This window comes from Perca flavescens, chromosome 8 (genome assembly GCF_004354835.1).
Source record: "Perca flavescens isolate YP-PL-M2 chromosome 8, PFLA_1.0, whole genome shotgun sequence".
Lineage (NCBI taxonomy): Eukaryota > Metazoa > Chordata > Actinopteri > Perciformes > Percidae > Perca > Perca flavescens.
The window spans coordinates 5,139,033-5,155,682 of record NC_041338.1 but is presented as its reverse complement, the minus strand read 5'-3'; the positions used below and the strand labels follow the sequence as shown (position 1 = coordinate 5,155,682).

The 16,650-nt window shown below is 40.1% G+C and overlaps 1 pseudogene; it reads right to left on the bottom strand.

The window, feature by feature from the left end:
- Window positions 1-7,834: 7,834 nt before the first annotated feature.
- On the bottom strand, window positions 7,835-13,859 carry LOC114559642 (protein-glutamine gamma-glutamyltransferase 2-like; annotated as a pseudogene).
- Window positions 13,860-16,650: the final 2,791 nt, after the last annotated feature.

Sequence of the window (16,650 nt, the reverse complement as noted above, 5' to 3'; positions counted from 1 at the left end):
TCTTATTGGTCTTTCCATTGTGTCTCTGTTTTGTTTGATATACTGTACATTAAACACCAAATGCCAAGAAAATAAAATAAATACAGTACAATTGCATTATGGAGTGACTGTGACTCAACTGTAAATGACCATAGATTAGAATTACACCTCTCTGTCACAGTGGCAATGATAACCATGCACACCATTGAGGGTAGTACGGCTGGCAGAGATGTACGGCGCGCTCCATGTACATTTTCTCATTTTTGTTTTTCCAGGGTCAATATGGCAGAACCAGCACCACCAGATCAGCTTGATGGTGTATCTGGTGTAGTATTATTTACCTTTATTTAACCAGGAAAAGATTAAAAATCTCTTTTTTAAGAGTGTCCTGGCCAAGACAGGGAGCAGTACAACCACACATACGTACAAACGCAAAATACATCAATTGAAAAAAAACAATGAAAAAAACTACAAAAACTATGTGGGCCACAGTCTATTGTGAACTTAAACTAATATGCGGGCCGGATAAAAATCTGCGAGGGGCCGGATTTGGCCCGCGTGCCTTGAGTTTGACACATGTGATATACAGCCACAGAGTGGCTGCCTCCAAGTCAATAAACATCCTCTAAAAAGCAACCAATGAGACCAGATCAAAAGGTTTCATGGATTTCTGTAACTTGTTCCAGGTAGAGGGAGCAGCAAACTTAAATGCCTTTTCCCCAGTTCAGTTCTAACCTTTGGAACAGACAGCAGAAAAAGATCCTGGAAACAAAGATTGTATGTCCCAACACTGATATAGGTCAGAAGGTAGGATTGAAGTAGACCTAAAAATAGCCTTGTATATGAAGATATGCCTGTGTTTAAGTCTCTGTGTTGAGGGTTAACTTTAACATAGTACAGGAACCATTCACCATTCACACACATTCATACAGAGTGGCCGAGGCTGCCATACAAGGTGCCATCTGCTCATCAGATAAACATTTACACACCGATGGCGCAGCATCAGGAGAAATGTTTCAGTGTCTTGTCAGAGGACACTTCATCTTGGGACTGCAGGGCCAGGGATCAAACCACCAACGTTCTGATTGGTAGACAACAGCTCTACCACCTGAGCCAAAGCCACCACCTTGTGATAACCAGCTCTCAGCAGACCAGAGCCGGCCCGAGGCATAAGCGAACTAAGCGGCTGCTTGGGGCCCCCTTGCCACTAGGGGGCCCCCAACCGAGTGTTGTTTTTCCCTCTTAACATTCGCCGACGGTCCCATCTGGGCTCCCGTAGTTCCGAATGGGCCCAGCCCTCCCCCCGCGCGTTTGCCATAGTGATACACAAACAACATGGCAGCGACACGGCAGCGACAGCTATTTTCTTAACTACTTACTACTTACTTAACCGTAATATCCGCCAAAATGACCGGCAGCTCATTGTGCTCTGTACCCGGCTCAAAGTCACCTATTTTCGGATTACTGAACTACCGCCTCCTTGAGGAACTCTGATGCGGCTCAACACATCTACTAGCTAAAAGCCACTGATACGACTGAGCTGTGACGGTGGTCTGTAGCTGCTTACAACAACTAGCAATCGCCACTCTGTAGCACGGAGCTCCTCTTCGACGTTTGTTTTTACCGCTAGTTACTACGAAGGAGCTTGCTACAGGTATGCTACACTCATGAGACCATGGCATGTTAATGTACGTTACTCAGCAACAGGTGAAAATAGGGGCAAGGTTGCGCGACTAAAGTTAAAATGAATTGAACTTTTACTGAGGAACGAGAAGTGAATTACCTGTATGTGTGAAAACAGCTTTATCTCACGCATCCGTTTAGTGTAGGGTGACCAAACGTCCTCTTTTGCCCGGACATGTCCACTTTTTACCTACTGTCCGGGGCGTCCGGGTTTTTTTTATAAATTCATTAAAATGTCCGGTTTTCACTGTTTTTCATGGGACCATTAAGGGTGTACTTAAATTGACTGGCACTTTGCTCAACACAATACTACGGTAGGCTACTTTGTTGTGTGACTTAATTCCCGAGAGGCTGCCTTGTGAGCGGTTCTGTGACGCGCACCTACACAGGGACCAGGGCAGACAGACAGGGACCAGGGCAGACAGACAGGGACCAGGGCAGACAGACAGGGACCAGGGCAGACAGCGGAGCAGCATTACACACAAAATGCCGAAGCGTTTCCTGCTAAAGATTTCCCACCGTGGTCAGAAAACACAGGGGAGACACTTTGTTTCTCTCACTATGACTCTAGAGTCGGTAGGACTCGCTCGCTGTCACTCTCACTTCTCCCCGCTCTATACCCACCCCCCCACACACACACACACACACACACACAAGTATAAACATCAGTCCACTTACAACCATAAAAAAAGACTAGTGCAGCTTCACAGTTGAACTGCAAAAAATGTCCCACACCGGACAAGTGGGAGGCGGAGTGAACTGTTCTCTATGTTTCTGTTTTATTATTTATCTCAGTTTTTTGTTGAAGGATTTTCATAATATTTAGAACATTATTTCAGTTCTTGTTACAGATTTTAATTACAGAAGTTATTTTTGCCATCACCACTGTCTGTCTCCTTCATACTCCTCGTCACTCCACGGTCATTCCCCTCAGTCCTAATTACACACACCTGCACCTCATCAAGCCACAGTTCACCACCTGCAGGCAACACCACCTACATAAGCAGCACAGACACACATGTCCCACTCCATTTGTAGTCCTGTATTCTGTTGTCTGCCTGTTGCTCTGAGCCTGACCTACTCTGCTGCCGGATTCCTGCCTGTTCTCTCTGTTTTCAGTTTTGGATCATTGAAATACAGTTCTGCTTAACTACTCCAGTCTGTCTCCTGGTCATTCCCTGACAGTCTCGAGGCCAGGCCGAGTGTCCTCCTTTTTGGAAATCAAAATATGGTCACCCTAGTTTAGTGGTTGTTGAATATATAACATTATTATATAATTTGTTCAATATATAGCATAATATCATTTTTTCACTCTTTCACAGAGGGCGGCCCCCCAACACAATGATAGGGAAAACACTCAAACCAATATTTACATAAAATTGGCATGAATAACCCTGTGTGTGTGTGTGTGTGTGTGTTCTTTTCATTTGTCATCTGCAGATTCATTTTAGGTTGGGTGGGGGGGATTGATTTAAATCATGAATCAGATTCTTTGTGAAAAAATCATTTTTTTGAGGCCATATCGCCCAGCCCTAATTCCTACTAACACAGAGTATGTCAGTATTGTTTGGCCCTGAAGCCCAAGTAGTTGTGTGAAGTCACTACCTTAATAAATCAAAAAGCAAAAGGCTATGAATCTGAACAAATTTAGGTATTGCCCTTCTCCAGCCGACCATCCCCAAAATGCACCAGAATACAGGAAATCACATCTACCAAATTCAAAACTTTCTGGGGGCGCACCCCCAAATCCCCCCTCGTTGTTTGCATCCACTTTTGCACAAATAGAATAGGGGGGGAGGGATCTTATGCATCTGTGGCCCGGTGGGGACAGTAGTTCATAAACCGTCACTGTATTAATACATAACCTCACTGTATTCATTTATAATGTAACATTATAGCGTGACATTTTTGTCAATAATCGTCAAGCACAGGTGACTCCACGTGGTGGGAGGTGGGGCCCCCAAATCAAATTCTGCTTAGGGCCCCCAAAAGGCTCGGCCGGCGCTGCAGCAGACCTTACAAAAAATGTTGATCCCTCCCTGACAGAAGTTACTTGCTCAGCCTGCTTCCCTCTAGAAGGAGGTACAGGCAGCGATGCTTACAAGTCTCTGAGCTGGAGTCCAAGTCAAGTCTCTGAGCTGGAGTCCAAGTCAAGTCTCTGAGCTGGAGTCCAAGTCAAGTCTCTGAGCTGGAGTCCAAGTCAAGTCTCAAGTCTATGGTGGTTCTAATGAGTGTTGTATCACCTGCTGCGTTCCATCCAGGCAGCTCAGAACACTGCATAGCTATATATAAGATATTCCAAGCATGTACAGTAATATGTTATTATGACTCATTTATTTATTAACATACAGTATCAGCTTTGATCAGTTGTTTGGTATATAATCAGTGTTAACAGGCTATTGCAATATGACAAAAAAAACACCAGGAATGCTTTACTTTCAAGTTAATAACTGTTTTTTACCTTTTAACATGAACATAAAGTACAGTACACACCAAATATTGAGGTAGGCCTTCTCAGGTTATCAGGAAAATATTGCTAAAATTAATAACTAACCTATTTTCACTTACAGAGCAAAACCATGTAATGTGCACTGCCTCTACAACTAATGGCAGCCCATAAACTACTGTCAACACATCCCCCAGACTCTCAAACCAGTGGTTATGCAGGACTCAGTGGCGCGAACAGCAGGCCTGACACCGAATAAAGCAGGCCACGTGTCTTTAGTTGGAGTGCACCAGGTAGGAGGCAGGTTGGAGCTGGTTCGGAGCGGTTCTGAGCAGAGGCGCAAAATACATCAATGAGCAAAGTAGCAAATGAAACTGAAACCAGGACAAAATAATAACTGGAATCTTTTCTTTTTTTTTAAAGATTATTTTTGTTGCTATTTTTTACCCATTTTTACCCAGGCGCCCTCAATAACTGGAGTCTAGTTCTCACTCAGGGAGACGCTCTGGCAAAGTGTGGAACCAGGGCTTAAAAGCCTCTGAACACCCACACAGGTAATTTCAGTTTAAGGTTTTGAACACTCACACAGGTGTTTTGAGTTAATCTGTCAGATTGGACCTTTTCCCAGGACTGTGTGGGTGTGTATAGACTGATAGATTGATACTTTCCTGAGCCTCCTCCTGTTAGCTTCCATGCACCTGTTAGGGCATGACAAATGACAGCTTACCAATACCTTTCTTATTGGTAGATGAAGATTTTTTTTTCAATTCTTTATTGTACAAAAGTTCATATAGAAAGGTAGAAACAGGTACATAGAATAGACATTACAAAACAGGAACAAAAGAAAAGACAATACCATAAAAAGACCACCCCAGTGTTGAAGCCAAAGTTACACCCTTGCAACACACACAAGAACCATTATCTTGCCTTCATTATCACACGTGTGCAATATGTTACAATATCATACATCCTGTCGAACATTTTACCTGTCCTTAGTGTCTAATGTCTTCAATTATTCTTGTTTTTATCTATTCATCCCTTATGTTGTTTTTATCTCTAATGCACCTTCAGTTATGGCACTCACAGTTGTTGTTGTATGGGTCTCTGTGCAATGACAATAAAGGCTTATCTTATCTTATCTTATCTTACATGTTGGGAAACAGTCAAGTCATTCTGAGGTGTTTCCAAGCTACTCTATGCGTTATGTGATCCCTCCACTGTGCTCTGGGTATTCAGAAGGTACATTTTAATGGAAGGTTGAAAACATTAGACAGGACTGAAGATTAAAGGTCCCATGACATGGTACTCTTTGGATGCTTGATGCAGAATAACAGCCAATAGAGCCAGTCCCACAATGACCTTTCCTTAGGATGTTCCATTTCAGTGTCTGTAGGGGGGGGCAAGGTGGAGAGTGGGGGTGTGGCCTTGACCAACTGCCACTTTGCTTGTTTGAAAGCCATGATGTCTCTCTCTCATGGGTGGGCAAAATTCTCTGGGCGGGCAAAGCAGAGAAAGGGGAGGTAACCTTTCCCCTTATGACCTCATAAGGAGAAGATTCCAGATCGGCCCCATCTGAGCTTTCATTTTCTCAAAGGCAGAGCAGGATACCCAGGGCTCGGTTTACACCTATCGCCATTTCTAGCCACTGGGGGACCATAGGCAGGCTGGGGGAACGCATATTAATGTTAAAAAAAACGTCATAAAGTGAAGGAGCAGCAGATTTCTTTATAAAGGCCTACTTGTATTTCAATTTTATTTTAGAAGTTATCTACTGTAGTTATGACTGATACTGGGGCAGGGCCATCACAGAAAAGAAGGAAATTAAATGACAGAACAACTAAAATCTAAAAGGGAAAGTGAAAGACAACGGGCGATAACGTGAGTCAACTTCGGCTATCAAGAGATGGAGACAATTATGGGATTGTAAATGATTCAAAAACGTCCCTGGCCCTCATGTAATATTTCATTTCATTGTCTATTTCATTCAGAAAATAACTTTACGATGCATGATGTGGTTGTATGTCAGTAGCCGGCATTAAATTACATCCCCCAGTAGTCCGTGTTTGTTTTGGCTTATTCATTTATTTTTCCTTGTCCCTGTAAAGTGTGCCTCATGTCAAGTGGGTAATTCAGCACCGTAAAGAAAACGTGTGGTAAAAACACTATTGAGAATGAGGACATACGTCACGATTTGGAAGGTTTCTGAGCCTGTCCACCATTTTGGGATCCTACGCAAACGGTTGCCAGGGTGTCAGAGCGACACAGACACGGAGCTGGAAAAGACGGCTCAAGGAATTATCATTAAGGCATTTTGTTCTCTTAATAAATACATGGTTTAAACAGAGAAATTACAAGAAAATTAAGAAGAAGGCAGCAAAAGAAAAAGGCCCTTACAGGGACAAACTGATAGGAAACAACAATCTCTGAAACTGGTCCAGTATAGTAATCAGTTAGTGTCAGTTAGTGTCCACTAAAAGTTTAGTTTTTGCCACTGACAGACTCAGATTATTATTCTAAGTGTCTGACAACATTATGAAAGGATCCCTACAGAGATAGAGCTTTTAGTTAAAGAGTAAGATCCTTTTAGTTTAACATGAAACCATCACCATCACCAAACTCCACCAAGACTCCTTGTAAATAATCAGGACTTTTATTATCGTAAAACACACTTCATTCAAAGTGGACAGAAACTAAATAAAACTATCAAAAGCCGTCTTGGTATGGAAGAAATATTTATTCATTATTCAAATTGAAAGTCCAGAGAGAAATTGAAAGTCCAAAGAGAAAACAAAGCGAGATCAAATTAAAAATATTATTATTATTTTTTAAATTTTCAATTTAGCTTTGGCTTTTGAATTTAATATTTGGCTTTTGAATTTCAATTTATCATTGGCTTTTAATTTTCATTTAATATTTGGCTTTTGAATTTCCATTTAACATTGCCTTTTCATTTGGACTTGACACATGTCAATGTAAATGAGGAGGCGTGGCCCAAAGGCTGATGGGAGGGTCTGAAACGAAAGGGGTGCAGAGGCACCTTATGAGCAGCAGGGGGAGCTTACTGCTGAGGAGCACACTGTTAAGCATCTGTCTCCAGATTCACCACTAGGCTGGATCTTGTTTCACATGATAGAAAATGATGATGTAGGCTAAACAGAAACAACATTTCATGCAACAACAGTGAAGTTTTCATGTAGTTACTATAATTGGGCCCGTGTTAGTGAGGACTAGATTAGGACTGTATTTAAAGCTGATTCTGGTTCCCAACTTTGCCCCAGGTGTGTCTGTTTAAAACACGACTCAGACAACTTCTCTCTTTTTGATGTTTTATTAAGCAACAGTAGAAACATGGGTGTGGGTAGCTCTGCTTACGTGTGTTTGTGTGTGGTCAGATCTCGAGGACACACACACACACACACACACAATCTCAACTGGATAGTCATCGTCCGAACTGCGACCTCTCCTTTTTATTTCTCTCACTTTTTTCTCCGGGTGGTGCGCATAGTGGCTTTAAGGTAATTAAACTAGCACTGTGTCCAGCATTTCTTTGTGGACAAAGTCACAGTCATCCTGGAAGATAGAAACTTATCATTCAAGAACTTATTTGCATATACAGTTCACTGTTATAATACTTGCAATACATTCAAACAGGTAGCTCCTCCTCTCCCATCCAGAAAGTTATCTCACAATACAAGATGTGTCGGTTTCTGTAAGCTCAAAGGTTTTTTAATAATGGTCAGGAATTCCATAGGGGTATTTGTTGCGGACAACCACAGTGGCGACTCCCTTCACGTCCTTCAGTCTATCACAGTCAAAGTCCACCAGGAGCTTCCTGACCCCGGTCCGCATGGGTGAGAATATGAACTCGACAGACACCTTCTGGCCCAGAGATATGTCACCACTGAAAAAGAAAAGAGAAAGAATTGTTCATTTTCATTTTATTTCGTTATTGAGGTCCTGTCGTGAACCAAAGTGTTGCACAATTTTGATCTGTTGTCATTCTCTACTGTGTTTATGAACAGGTAAAAACAAGAAATGTTTTGCCAGGATACTTTCGAAGTACCTTTTATGGTTTTGGCATGTGACACATATTTTTGTTTGTTGATTTAAATACTACTACCCTATGCTCTAGATAGGACTAAAAGCATTCATGGTTTCCTCCAGGTGAGTTTTAATTTATCCATGCACTCTCAACACAATGTTGTGTATTAGCAAGTTATGTAACGTTATTACTGTCATGTCTTTCTCTTGGCTAGAAATGTATTGTAATCAGCGCTAATCTATCGTTTTAGTCTTTTTAGAAGGATTTTTTTCACAGGAGAGAAAACAATTTAGATCAGACTTAGAAAATGAATCCCTAGATTTGCTTTTTTCACTTGCCTCTCAGGGCTTCCGTAGATTATATACCAAACACGTTAGTTTGGCTAAAACAGCTAGTTTGTAAACTCAAAATACTCATTCTGAACTATTGCGCTTCTGGGCTTCTAACATAAACTTAACACTTTTTGGAGGCCAGGCGGCCTTGTTAATTCTAACCATCTTTTTAATTAATGTGGGATGTTTAGATATGGACACAATCATCATCTTTTATTGTAGTGTGTGTGATATATGTGGTTGTGTGAGGAATTTGTATATTGGCTGTCAATTTTTTGCACATGTACTTGCTTAACATGGACCTCAGTGGCTGGCAGTGGCCCCCTCCACAGTGAACACGCCACCCTTCAGAGCAACTGGCAGAGGATTGGTGAAGGAGATGTAGCCTATTACTTGATCCTGTACAAAAGCCTTTCCGGGCACCTGGAAAAAGAGACGACAGCTGTGTAGGACATCACAGTTTCAAATCTGGAAACATTAAAACATCAAAAGACTTCCACCAGACTGAATTGTGGATTCATTGGGATGAATGCCTGTTTTTGTCCAAAGAATTTCAGGTACTACCCAACCACAGAAACTGAACTCAGGGACGAAATGTCCATTTTAGATTTGCATCTGTAGAGAGTATGCAAATGAGCCCAGAGACAGAGGGAAAAAAATCGTAACCCTGGTTCCGTCAGTCAAAATGCAGGCAAGGTTCCTGAGTTCCTAAACTGGTTCCTGGGCTCCTGGAAAATTTCAAAAATCCAAAGACCTTCCAGCTGATTGTACATGCATTATCCTGCGGTTTTATACATAAACTTAAATTTTCCATTAAATACTGGGATAACAACCTCCAAGAATGATGCATGGGATGTTTCTCGTGCAGTTAAATCTCATATCAAATTCTTTACGTCAGTAGTCTCCTAGCTCAACGTAAACCTTATTTAACTGAGATTAACCTCGACCTACACACTCAAATAGTTAATATTTCAATTCTAATCAGTACTCTACCTTTCTGTTAGACACACATTGGACAAGCATTATAAACCTTTTAAGGTCCAACTACACTATGACCTCTGGGCGAGCTCAGCGTGTACCTACCTGTACGAGGAGTTCAGGCATGCTCAGTGGGATGTTGGCGACGGTCATGATGGGTTTGCTCTCACCTGGAGCCTCTAAGAAAGCTTTCACCCTCATCGGATGATGCCCTGGCATAGTCGTCATAGTGCAGACACAGGACTTCCTTGTGGGCTGAAAACACACGCACACACACAGTATTAAAATGGAATATGGTACTTCATGCTGCTACAAAATAAGAGCGGGATGAAGTGTGCAGGTAAGACACAGCACTGTTGTTTTACATTATGTCTGCACCAGAGACTTTTAGTGCGTTCCATTTACCTCAGAACTTGGAAGCCGAAGCTGGGACTGACGTCACACCCAAGTTAAATGCGTTCCATTTACAAGTCATAGGGCATGTGTCCGACTTTGACCTCGGAAAATCCCACTTCCGAGTACGAATGGAACGCACCATACATTGTGTGTTTATTTGAGCTACTAAACTTTGTGAGCAGGTACTGTCACACTGATTGCTTGTCTCAGGCACTCCCCCCGCTGGAGAGAATTATAAGTTACAGCCATGACTAGCATGGTCAGCTTAGCATGAGCATCTCTGCTTCCTTCATTCTTCACCTGCAGGCATAGAGGATTTATGAGTGGATGAATGGATTGACCACTGTGATGGTATCTCACTGTATGTCCATAAATCAAACAGAAGAATATACAGTAGATACACTCTGACAACGACAGCCCCAGATTCCCTGTGTATGATGTAATGGAATCATTTTAGCATTTCATCCATCCATTTATTCAGCTACAGTCTAAGCACTCCATACCTCAACAATCACAACAAAGTCTGTCCCAAATACAGGCTTAGCATGCTGATTGACAGCTTCAGTTGTCCTGGTTCTGCGCTCCCATTGGTCGGCTCTGTGACCTTGCGCCCCGCCTTCTCGTACACCTCTCTCTCCTTCTTGGAGCCTGTGAAGAGGACGTTGGTCCATGACCACTAGCCCTATTCATGAGTCTAAACAGATGACTCTGAGGAGACATTACACAAGTTCAACAGTGGAAGTTTTCACAATTTTGCCACAATTTTCAAAAATTCTTGAAAAACTCTTCAATGACAGATTAGACAAATTCATAGATAAATTCAAATTACTTACTGATAGTCAATATGGATTTAGAAAAAACAGGTCAACATCACTAGCTTTAATTGATCTCATTGAAGAAATCACAAATTCCACAGACAAAAAGAAATATGGAGTGGGAGTATTTATTGATTTGAAAAAAGCATTTTACACAAATAATCATGACATATTAATTAATAAATTGGAACGGCTCGGGATTAGGGGGATAGTGTTGAAGTGGTTAAGCAGTTATTTAAAAGACAGGCAACAATTTGTGAAGTTGGGAGATTATACATCTGAATGTTTGGACATTGTGTGTGGTGTCCCCCAGGGGTCAGTATTGGGACCAAAATTATTTATCCTCTATATAAACGATATATGTAAAGTATCTGAATTACTGAAATTTGTATTATTTGCAGATGATACAAACATCTTTGGTTCTGGTCAGAATTTACAGCAACTCTTGGATATAATCACTTCAGAATTCAGAAAAATAAAACAGTGGTTTGATATGAATAAGCTATCATTAAATGTGAGTAAAACCAAATTCATGATATTTGGTAATCATAAATCAATCAATCATGTACAGTTACAAATAGAGGGTGTTAATATAGAAAGAGTATATGAAATGAAATTTCTTGGAGTGATTATAGATGACAAGATTTGCTGGAAACCTCATTTAAAACATATCCAAGCAAAACTAGTATTGCAGTTTTGGCTAAAGCAAAGCACAATTTATACAATAAATCATTTCACATCTTGTATTGTTCAATGGTGTTACCGTATTTAAATTACTGTGTAGAGGTTTGGGGTAACACATATCACAATTCATTGAAATCGTTAATTATACTTCAAAAAAGAGCAATAAGAATAATTCACAACACTGGATATTTGGAACACACCAATTCACTATTTTTACAGTCTAAAGCATTACAATTACTTGACCTAGTTGAATTTCAGAAAGGTGTAATTATGTTCAAAGCGAGAAACAATTTATTGCCTGGCAACATACAGAAAATATTTTCTGAAAGAGAGGGGGGCTATGACTTGAGGGGAAAGTCAAATTTTAAGACTCCCATTTTTCGCACTACAATGAAAAGTTTCTGTCTATCTGTCAGCGGCACTAAATTGTGGAACACACTAAATAATGAATTAAAGCAATGTCCAAACATATTCCAATTTAAAAAGATGTTCAAAGAAACTATATTCCAGAGGTACAGATAAAAACAGTGCAATTAATTAATAATCTGGGTTTACATTGAACAATGTGTAGTATGTGTATAATTATTGTTTATAGGTAAATATATGAATTTCCATTAACTACAATTTTTTTTATCTCTGACTTATTATTATAACATTATTATTATATTATATTATTAGTATAACACATTTAATAGGAAAGAAAGGGTATGAAGGGGTAGGAGTACATAAGTTTTACTTCTTCCTACTCCTTTTTGAATGTGTAAATAGGTCTTGAAGTACAAGAAATTATGGAGTTTTATTTTTTATATTTAACTGTTCTTTTTTTACATTACTATTTTTTTTTGGATGTTGTATTGTATTTACATGTTCAAAATAAAAGCTATAAAAAAAAAAAAGTTACAGAAAGCTGGAGCTTCAGAGCATCCATCAGTTACATGCTCAATCAGTTGTGTGATTTCTTTTAAATCACATGAAATAAAGTCTTACAGTCACAAGATTTAACAGTAGGAGCCTACATAGTGTTGGTGAATGCTTTGTTCTGATAGTCAGTAAAGATCCTTGCACACTGATTCTGAAATGTTTGTATGCGTTTTTTCCATATCTCTCATCCTAAAAATTTGTCACGCACAGAAACAGATTTTTTCCCCCGCAAAACTATTTGAAATTGATTCTTCAAGTAGTGAGGTTGATTTTTTTTTTTCCTTCTCTCTTCTTAAAAAGAGAAAAAGGATAAGGAAATATTGGGTCCATCCAATCCTGAGATTGCACAGCGAGCAAGGAGAGTTCCACCTCCTTATTGAGGAACTGAGGCATTATCCCGAGCAATTTAAAGTTTACTTCAGGATCAGGTCAGTGGCTCAGCTTGATGCTTTGCTAGCCATACTGGAGTCACATTTTAAAAAGAAGATTTTGATGAACCAATTGATGCTGAACAGAGGCTGACAGGTATGGACATGCACAAAACACCTAAAAATGCGACAAAAACAATTTAACCAAATCAGATTTTTTTTTTATGATGGACGAAAGTTTCAGAGGCAGTGTGTAAACGTGATTAACACAACTTGAGGTCGTATTTATTTTTTACAGTGCGGAAAATTTGGGATGAAAATTTCTTTAAGGACCTTAAGGGTTTAACACTATGGCTGCTGTACATTTCTGCAATCAGTGGTCCCATTCTTTTAATTCCTCTTTGTACGACTTTCTAACTAACCCTCAGGATATTTGTAGTGTAGAGTGACATCGTCTCTGTGGTTGCCGTAAACACTTTTGGTGCTGATGTTCCTCCCCACACCCGACTGGTTCACTTTGACCTGTAACAATAATACCAATCATCATTATCATTAAGTCTTTTTAAAGCTATAGTGCGTAGTTTCTGTCGACCCCATGAAGAATTCTAAGTAATGACAACAAAACTGTCGGCGCGTCCTCATTATACTAGCAGTTGCTAGTAGCCAAGGAGGACATGATGGACTCTTCAGAAGAGGTCATTATCTTCATTATCTTGTGACAAGAAGGGGCTGGTCTGGTGGAATTTGATGTGTTTGAAGCTGTTATTTTGTACCAATATTGACATTGTATCTCCAGAAAGATGGTATGAGAAAAATTAACATTACGCCATGTAAACATATTCTAGTAGAAACCCAACATACAAATATCAACTTGAAAATGAGCATAACCTGTCCCCTTTAAAAACTTTATAGTGTCACTAGCAATTACTCCAGAAAACACGTTTTTCCTTAATTTTCAGAACTATTAGCCTACGCTTCATTCAATCATGCAGCAGTGAAATCTCTTAAAGCCTCACCTGTGCAGGCGATGGCAGCAAAGACCCAGCATTGGCCGTATTTGACCGCCCTTGCGCCGGCCTTACTCCACCGTTGAAGGATCGGCACGCTGCCGGTCCATTTGTACGGTGGAACTCCACCGGAGTATGAGTCGTCCCAGCGACCGGTCAACACACCCCTGTCTCCGTTAGAGTTCACCTGAACGGGTGGAGACAACATGTCAATCTTTAAAGCTGTGAACCACTACATGAAGCATAGGTTTGAAAAGGAGAGATCTATCTTTCTGACAATATATCTATAGGGTCATATGTAAGAATCATTTGTTAATCAAACAGTAAGGTTAGTATGATGACAACTCCTTCCTGGGGAGGGTTTCTATGGATCTAGCTAGAACACCCAAGGTGTTTACTTCATTGAATGTGAAAGCTTTAATGACAGAGAAAACTAAATGCAGATTTTTTCTTTTCCTGTACTGCTGATAAACTGTCAGGACTGTTTTAGCAGCAAGTAGAAGAGATCGTCACCATTGCAGTGATCACCCTGCTGACATAGACGGGGTCATATCACATCTTTGAGTTTTTCAGGGCATCCTTGGAGTTATCCAGGACTTCAAAACAGATGTCCATCACATAGTCCTCAAACTGAGAGAGAGAGAGAGAGAGTCACAGGGAGATGGAGAGAAAACATGAGAGAGGAGCAAAGATTAGTTGTTGAGAAGCAGAGGCCTATGAACCTTTTTTAAAAACAGATTTCTAATCACATTTGTTTCCCATTGGTTTCACATCTGTTTGCCTGCCTGTTTCTCTTCCTCTCTGTCCTCCCAGTGAGCTGTGAAGGAACAAGCCCTCGTTCAGGGTTCATACACATTTTAACCAATACTTTTTCTTTTTGGCAAATTTCCATGACTATGTGTTCCTGAAAATGTCAGTCGACATTATACAAAACAAATACAAATCTGTGTTAAAGTTTACCCTCACAGGTTTAACTATAAAATGAATGACAATGTATGTGGTTCATAGTGTGATTCATGGGGAGCTGGGATTACATCAGAAGTAACCCCTGGAATTATTGACAGGTAACTCACAAACACACACACACACACACACACACACTGTGTGAAAGGATTGAGTGTATCTGTGTCTGTCAGGCCAGTAGGTGGCATGTGTGAATTGTCACAGCAGTGTGACAGAGGAGACTCGGGGGGATTCGGCTGGATCAGGAAATCTGTTTGTTGGACGGAGATAACTTCTGGACAGGAAGTGTCAGAATGTAACCAAACCACACAAATAAGCAGGGTTCATACGTTTTTGAAAAAACCTGGAAGTTATGGAATTTGAAAAATGCAAATTCCAGGCCTGGAAAGGTTTTGGAAACATAAAAAGACCCAGAAAGTTTTGGAAAAGTCATGGATTTTTTTTAACACAGCATAATAATATGTCATTAATAAATGTATTGTCACGTTGTCTTAACCTCAACATTCTATTCGGGGAGCGATATTATGAATGTTGCAGCAGTGGTTGGTTCGGCAGTTTGTCTTTGGTTTGTGATGCCTGTCTTTGATGCACAACATGTAGATCATCTGTGTTCAGGCAGCAGGGCCAGAGCGGGACTCATTTTCAGCCTTTGACGGCCCCACTTCAAGACTGACTATATTAAAAATAATGTAGTTAAAACATTAGTATGTAAGTCTGTAATTGACATTTACAGCCTTTATTTTGTATTTTTGTTCATCAGAATTTTCCAAAATGCACAGGGACACAAAGGGATGTTGTTCACTATCATGTTAAACAGTTAACATCTTTATAACAACACAATAGGTTTGGTTTTTAGAGCAGCCTGGATAAGACTTACAATATGGCTTTAAATAGCAGCCTCAAACAGAGTTGAAATATAGCTTTAAGTTGACATTTAAGCCTTTATTTTTACTTTCCTTCATCAGAATGCTCCGAAAATGCACAGGGACACTAAGGGATGTGTATACTATCACCCTCGGGTGAAATTAGTCTGGCTAATATGGAGGTTTGGTTTTTATAGCAGCCTGAACAAGACTTAAAATATGGCTTTAAATAGCAGCCTCAAACAGAGTTGAAATATAGCTTTAAGTTGACGTTTAAGCCTTTATTTTTACTTTCCTTCATCAGAATGCTCCGAAAATGCACAGGGACACTAAGGGATGTGTATACTATCACCCTGGGGTGAAATTAGTCTGGCTAATATGGAGGTTTGGTTTTTATAGCAGCCTGAACAAGACTTAAAATATGGCTTTAAATAGCAGCCTCAAACAGAGTTGAAATATAGCTTTAAGTTGACATTTAAGCCTTTATTTTTTTTTTTCCTTCATCAGAATGCTCCGAAAATGCACAGGGACACTAAGGGATGTGTATACTATCACCCTGGGGTGAAATTAGTCTGGCTAATATGTAGGTTTGGTTTTTAGAGCAGCCTGGATAAGACTTACAATATGGCTTTAAATAGCAGCCTCAAACAGAGTTGAAATATAGCTTTAAGTTGACATTTAAGCCTTTATTTTTACTTTCCTTCATCAGAATGCTCCGAAAATGCACAGGGACACTAAGGGATGTGTATACTATCACCCTGGGGTGAAATTAGTCTGGCTAATATGGAGGTTTGGTTTTTTAGAGCAGCCTGAATAAGACTTACAATATGGCTTTAAATAGCAGCCTCAAACAGAGTTGAAATATAGCTTTAAGTTGACATTTAAGCCTTTATTTTTACTTTCCTTCATCAGAATGCTCCGAAAATGCACAGGGACACTAAGGGATGTGTATACTATCACCCTGGGGTGAAATTAGTCTGGCTAATATGTAGGTTTGGTTTTTAGAGCAGCCTGGATAAGACTTACAATATGGCTTTAAATAACAGCCTCAAATAGAGTTGAAATATAGCTTTAAGTTGACATTTAAGCCTTTATTTTTACTTTCCTTCATCAGAATGCTCCGAAAATGCACAGGGACACTAAGGGATGTGTATACTATCACCCTGGGGTGAA